This window comes from Rissa tridactyla, chromosome 3 (assembly GCF_028500815.1).
Source record: "Rissa tridactyla isolate bRisTri1 chromosome 3, bRisTri1.patW.cur.20221130, whole genome shotgun sequence".
NCBI lineage: Eukaryota > Metazoa > Chordata > Aves > Charadriiformes > Laridae > Rissa > Rissa tridactyla.
In genome coordinates this window covers 88271650-88278660 of record NC_071468.1, presented here as the reverse complement: position 1 = coordinate 88278660, position 7011 = coordinate 88271650, and positions in this window count along the sequence as shown.

Below are 7011 nucleotides of genomic sequence, written 5' to 3'. Positions count from 1 at the left end.
GATCTACAGCTTATGAAATCATCCCTAAAAGAAAGTTATCAGCAGCAAGGTCTCAATCAACTGTAAAGCAAACAGAGCATGTTATAACTGACACGCAAATGACATGCAAAAGTCATCTGATTTTGCTTAGGCCTTCAGGAGCCTCTAGCGCACACAAGGTTTGTACAGAACTGCCAGGTATTTGCAAGGTCACTCCCCTATTCACACTGAATCACTGCTTTTTGACTTGTGCCCCCATTCTAACCGCTCCACACCTGTTTCTGAACCATCAAAGTCTTAACTCATACTCCTGTGTAAGAAGCCCTCTTGCCTAACGTAGTGTAGTTGATAAATCTCATCCTCTGCAAATTGGTGCAGAGAAGGAATGGGTAAGTATGCACGCAGAAGTGGTTTTAGTTAAAGCAAGTTCCAAACCATTTTGACAACTGTTTGGATCCTTGAATATGGTCTTATGGCTGCTCTATGCCTGCTTACGGAAGAGAAGCTGAAGCTCTCCATTTTGCAGCCTTGGAAAAAACCTGCAAAGGATTTATTTATGTTTGTTTTGGTTTTATGCATCTGACTAGTAAGTGCAGAACTTGCTTCACCAGTCATTATGTGCTTAGGAGAGATTTTGGTCTCCCAGGAGAATAATGCCACTCAAATAAGGTAGTCAAGTACATCCTTTTTTCTAAAGGCATGTATGCAATATGTAGTGTACGGATAGTTTTGCGCAACAGCAACAAGCTATTTGCTCATGCGTGTAGACAAACTGCCTGTAGCAGATCTTGTGCTTATACAAACTCTCAAGTAGCAAAAAACCCAACAACTACAGCAACAAAAAACAACTAAAACACAGTCCTTCCAGATGCAAATTTGGTGTGCAGAAGCACACATGTAGTAGTGGAAATCAACCCCTCATGGCTCCTTTCAACTTCCTTTGAAGTCAGTAGCAAAATTCCCATTGAGTTCAATAAGAACAAGAGGCGGCCCTTGATCTAGTAAAAAATCCTTGTGAGGTTTTATAAGCTCTTGATACAAAACTTTATTCCAGTTGTATATGAAATACGTTTTGACCCTGTATCCACCCAAAAAATTTTGCAGCTGGTTGAGAATAATGTGACACCTCCACTCTGCACAGCCAGTGACTGTCACTCAAAGCCCTGGCTGTGCAGATGAGGGGGGATTCCAGGATACCTGAGCAAGTTTTGCTTTTCAGAGAAGAGCCACTAAAGAGAGGATGACAGCTCAAGTAACTTGCGTCCAGCTATTCAGGAGCAGGTTAGGTCAAGGCCATTTCTGGCCACTGATCCAGCCACCCTCATGACAACAGACACATGACAAATGTCCCTGCTAATTCTGCTCAGTCTTGTGGTAGCCTTGGACACAGCTCGTCACAGGGGATTTAATACCAAGACTGGAGAACCTGGCACGAGCAGATGGAATTGCATTAGAGCAGTTCTGTTTCACTCCTTTCTGATCAAGTCCAGAGAGTGGTGATGGGCAGCTATTCCCTCTGCTTGAGGGCGCTCAGCTGTGAATTCCCTAAGGGATCACTCGTGTTGCTTCAGCTGTTCTACATTTATATGAAGTCTCTGGAAATTTGTGAGACAATTTGGGAAAATTATTATACTTGGTACTTTGTCTGCTTTCCAACTGACTCAGAAGCCATGGTCACTGGGCTCAACCAGTACTGACAGGAGTCATGTTTTAGGCAAAAGCCAGCTGGCTGGAAGTCTACCCAGAAAATATGGAAAAGATGGTGATCAGCAAATATAAACACCGGTGGACCTGGCAGCAGCAAGAACCTCAAGATGGCAATTTCCACCTCTGTTATCTCTCAGTTTTGTGGCACCCAGATAACACTTTGGGCCAATTAGGAGAAACTCCAGAGATTCCAGGTAGCTCCATAAAACTGCTCAGAACATTGGTAGTCTGCTCTAGAGGAAGGAACCCTCTTCTGTATGAGTGCCGGGGTCATGAAGTTGCAATACACAAGCAGGTCAACTCAGTCTAGACTGTGCAACCCTACACCTCAGCCCTAGAAAAAACACTCCTCAGACTCTGATCCATGGTTCATATTCTAGGCTTGAAAATAGGAGCTTTGTCTACCTGATGGCAATTTCACTACACAATGTACAGCAGGACAGAGACCAACAAGAAAGGTCTGGTTTACAGGTGATTCAGATACAAAAAGAAGGATGTTTCATGGTTTAAAATATTTATATGAAAATAAATTTTCTTGGATCTTTGAAAACTTTGAACATTGAATTGTACCCAGATACTGAACAACCTACTACAGGAAGACAGATACTATTATGTTAGACATTGAAGTCCTTTGACTATCTGGAACAAAGGCAAACTTTTTGTGGAAAAGTACACATTAGTAGGCTGGATTCATTAAATGCTAGTAATTTTAGCTTAGGTTAAAACATCTGAGCCCTTAACGGGTTCAAGGGCACTGTATTAATCAACAAAGAAACTTTCTAATCGAATTTGGCCTTGGGAAATTCTCTTATATATTCTTTCTGGGTGATGTTATTGTTTTTGGGGAGCTTATCTACTATCTTGCTGGGAACAACTATCCACTTTAATAAAGTGCCTAAAATATTGTAATAAACACACAGCTTATATCAATAGCATCATATTTCCCCACATAGTATTTGTGTGTGGTTTAATTAGATGGAAGGATTACAGGAAAAGTTTGTGTCATAATGATTCTTTAAAGCGAAACCATAGATCAAAGTTCATAGCTGCCAAATATACAACTTTCAAAACAAGCTCAAGTGCTGCTATTAATCATGGCTGCTGGGGGATTTGATGACAAAGATTAAACTGCTGTAAAGGATACTGCTGTGCATCAGATTCTTGCAACTGTCATCAAATAGTCTGCCAACTATTAACAGGTCAGAAGAGTTGTCCAGCATTTACCATGGGTGGCTCCGTCACTGCAGTTGGTGAGGCCTTCTGTGCCATGGTGACAACCAGTAACACCCTCCCAGACAGACATTTGTGGGTTGTTATTTTTCACAGTGTGGCTGAAGTCCTTAAGGTCTGCCTGTAGAGCAAACAAGAGAGGGAAACTGCTGGACCTCAGCCTCAGAGCACTGTATCCTCATGGGAACATCGCTTGTGTGGAGTATTTTCTCCCTTATTTTCCACATGGAGTACCTTCCCCTTGCTTATTGCATGTTAAGAGTGCCCACCTGTGGAGCTGAGGTGTTGTAAGTTCACCTCCTAGTTTATTTCTCAGCAACCACTCTGTACAGATAAGCCCTCAGAGAGTGCCTCAAGGACCAGCTTTCATCCCATTTGCAAATTGCACCAACCCTCTCTCTTTCCACACAGGATCATGTAATATCCCTGTGGGAAGCTACAGCATTCGCTTACACAGAAACATAATATGAAGGAAGTATGTAAAGCATACTTCGCAGGGTGGGAGCCAACAGCCTGTGACCCATCAGCCAGTGCTCTGTGGTGGGTCACCGATGGCCATTAGATGGCATGTAGAGAGCTGTTAACCTACAGACCTGCAATATGCTGCTGTCGCTGCTCATATGTAAGAGTGGACTTGAGAAGATGCCTTTCTGAGGTTCAGCTTCGCAGTGTCTGAAACTGGTATCGGAGTTTTGCACTGAGCTGTCAGTGTAACAGATGGGAATGACAGTCTGATGCAACAAGCAACTGGAGATTCAAATCCAAAACCACAGATTTGACTACAGTCTTCAAAGTTTAGGGGAGTTACAGATCTGAATCCAAACTTCACAGCTGTGGCCAGCTATAAAACAAACTTATCTATATAATGGGTTGAATCCAAACTACATTTGAATATCCTTCATCTCTGGGAATGTTTGGAGACACATCTGGCTGGAAATTTTTAAGCATCATCTCATCTTTGCTAAAAGTATCTTTCAAAAAAAATTAAAAAAAGAACAGAATGTTAAAGACTTAAAATGGCAGACATTCAATCTTAGATTATTTTAAGTAGTTCAGCCTCTAACTTACCAAACAAAGGCCTTCATTCTACCCAACACTTCATAAAGTTAAAGGTATCACAGATCACTTCACTCCTTAATGTAACAGTTCTGTCCTCTGCTGAATGCAAGGACGTGACACCGGACAGACCATTTTTAGACATTTGCGATGGCACATTTTGATGTCTAAAGGTTCCTTGCTCAGAGATCAGCCTTCGTTTGTCCTCTTTTGATTTAAATTTTGTTTTCCAAGGCTCCCCTCTTTCCACAAAAAAAATTCCTCTGGGGCTGAAAGATTCAACACTACAACTCCCAGATATTCGGTCCCCTTCCCCTCCCAAAATATTCAGGAAATTAACATATCCTTTTTGGTAATAGCAAAGTGAAATAAATGCCTGCTTAGATTAAGTGCTTTTATATTCATTGTAAGATGCTATTTAATTACCACCATGAGGATGACTGGATTGCATAGGCTTGGCACGTAACTCCTTCTCCCTGAGAGCTGGTCTCTTAACATAGCTATGGGGTCTGGTTAACACTTGTGAAGCTGCACTTCTGTGTAGGATTACCAGAACCACATAAATGGCATTTGCTCACACGTCTTTGTGTGGCACTGACAACGCCCTGCCTGAGCATGGGGCAGGTAATCTGTCGTGCACACTGTGTCAACAAGGCATTTATCATACACAAACAGCGATCTACTTGGTGATATATCAAAGGGTCTTTGCGGATGTCTCTGGAAACATCAGTGTCCATATTGCACTTCAAAGCATACAAAGACTATCCGGGAACGTTTCCCTGAATTGGCACCCATTTTTCTGGTTTTCTGGTTTCTGCCATCTTACATTTAAATATGGCATCTGGTTTTCTTCTTACTGAGATCCATATACTGAGTATGGTAACCAGGAAAGGGTGGGGAGGTGTTTTCCTTTGGGTTAGTGAAAAATATTGCCTGAGGAATGGAAACACTGCTTTGATTGTGATACAGCTTCTATTTTTATTACTTTTCTCTGTAAAATACAATAAAAACATTGTGGGAAATATATAGTCAATTATCTGCAGTGGAAGGGAATACACCATCCATCGGCAAGGCTTCTGGGGGAGGGAGCACCGAGTTCCAGCCTTGTCTTATCTTTCAGTGTGAGACAGACTGTGGCTCAAAAACTGCAGAAGCACAAATTTAAAAAATAAAAAATAAAAACTGGGCACGTGAAATGCAAAAAGCCCGTTATCCACCTGAAAAACACCACAAAGGGCCAAAAGAGCATCCCTGAAAACAGTATGACTACAGCTGCTGCGTGGGTAAAGCACTCGGCAACAGAAAGAGGGATGGCTTAGGGTCTGGAAAGGTGGTATCCATAAAGGTCAAGTCAGTAACAACATTACCACTGGCCACAGTGGAGTCCAGATTTCCTCCAATACACTCCGAATTTACTCTTGGGTCTATATTATAGCATCCAAATAAAACCCAGTGGCGTGCAAATGAATGCAAGGGCACAGCATGGTCAAAGTGGCTGCAGTGCTGACACAGGTTACGTCTGTGCTGGGGCTACACGTAACGCTCACTGCAATAGTCCAGCTTTCGGGTAGCACATGTATTTTCACATCATACTTTATCCTTCCTGACCAGCCTTTGCTGTCAGTTCTTGCTTTAGGCTGCAGACTCCTGTGAGAGGTGCACTGAGATATGTTTGGATAGAACTATACATTGTGGGTGCCATCACAGTACCTGTGACATTTGGAAAGCGTGTGGTGGGATTGCAGGGTCCGTTGTGCTATCTCCACTTCTCATGCCATTCCCTGCCGCAGAAATGGAGCCCAAGCACTTGTCTTGGAACCCATGCATTCCCTCCGATATTTAGAAAGGCCACAAAGGAAAAAATTGGAAATGTATCCAGCTCCTGGAGGTGTAATATTCATTCTGATGGAGCAGATGATGAGAGATACTAATTATTTAAGGGTCATAAACCTCTGGACAGAAGGTGACAGGCAAATAAATTTCTGGAGAGCATTTTTATTTGCCCACAGTATTTGTATTTTCCTGATAGCAGTACTGATCTGATTTACTGATGCTTCTTAAAAACGTTTGCTTTACGGACTTCACATTCTAAAATTGAGGCAAATGACATGGCTGACATTTAGTAGGATTACTTACTTCACTGTGGGTAATGAGGCTTTGCTGTAGAAGCGTACTTTAGGGTAGTAACTAACAGTGGAGCAAGGACTGACCTCTTCCCCTGCAAACCTGTCCGCTGCTTCTGCAAGCAGAGACCTTAAAGGAGGGGAGCAGCTGGAACAGTGACAATATTTCAGGAAGGGACAAGGTTTCAGCCAGGCTGCAGCAGGTTGATTGGCAAGGGATGACCTAGAAAATTCCTGTACAAAGCTGTAGTTTTAGCCTTTGCAGATGATGAGGATTCAGATCTGATATAAACAACAGATAAAACTATCGCTAATTCAGGTCCATATCTTTCTACAAGTATGTCCAGAAGATTCAGATTCTCATTTGATGGAACCGCTCTGTCTGGGCTCTGGGCACCAAACTATCTGAGATAGTTTTATGGCCAATTCAACACTGCATTGAAAGAATACATGGTGACCGTGTAGGACTTCTGTTTTTTTGGGTAGCAAGCAGCTTTTCAGAGCATGGACATAACAGCACTGGCAAAAAGCATTTAAAGCAAGTTGAATTCTCTAGAAATGTTATTTCCTAATGAAGTAAGTCATCACCTCTTAAAAGTGGGTGTCGTCTTGGTGCGTTGGTGTTTTGAATTAACTGGGTAACTGAGAAATATGGTGGAACATAAGGCAGAAAGTAAATTTTCCTGTAGTTCTGCATATATTAAATTGACATATCAGCAACTTTCTGTTAAATAAAAGGTGAAACATTGAACCTGAGGACCACATTAATGAAGAGCTCAACTGACAAGTCAATATATTTTGTCAGCTGAAGTGCAGTCAGCCCACAAAAAAGTAACCATTACCTCATTTTGATAAATTGCAGTTACTGATATTAAAACTTGGGCTTTGAAGTAAACTGCAACACCATTGTCATGAG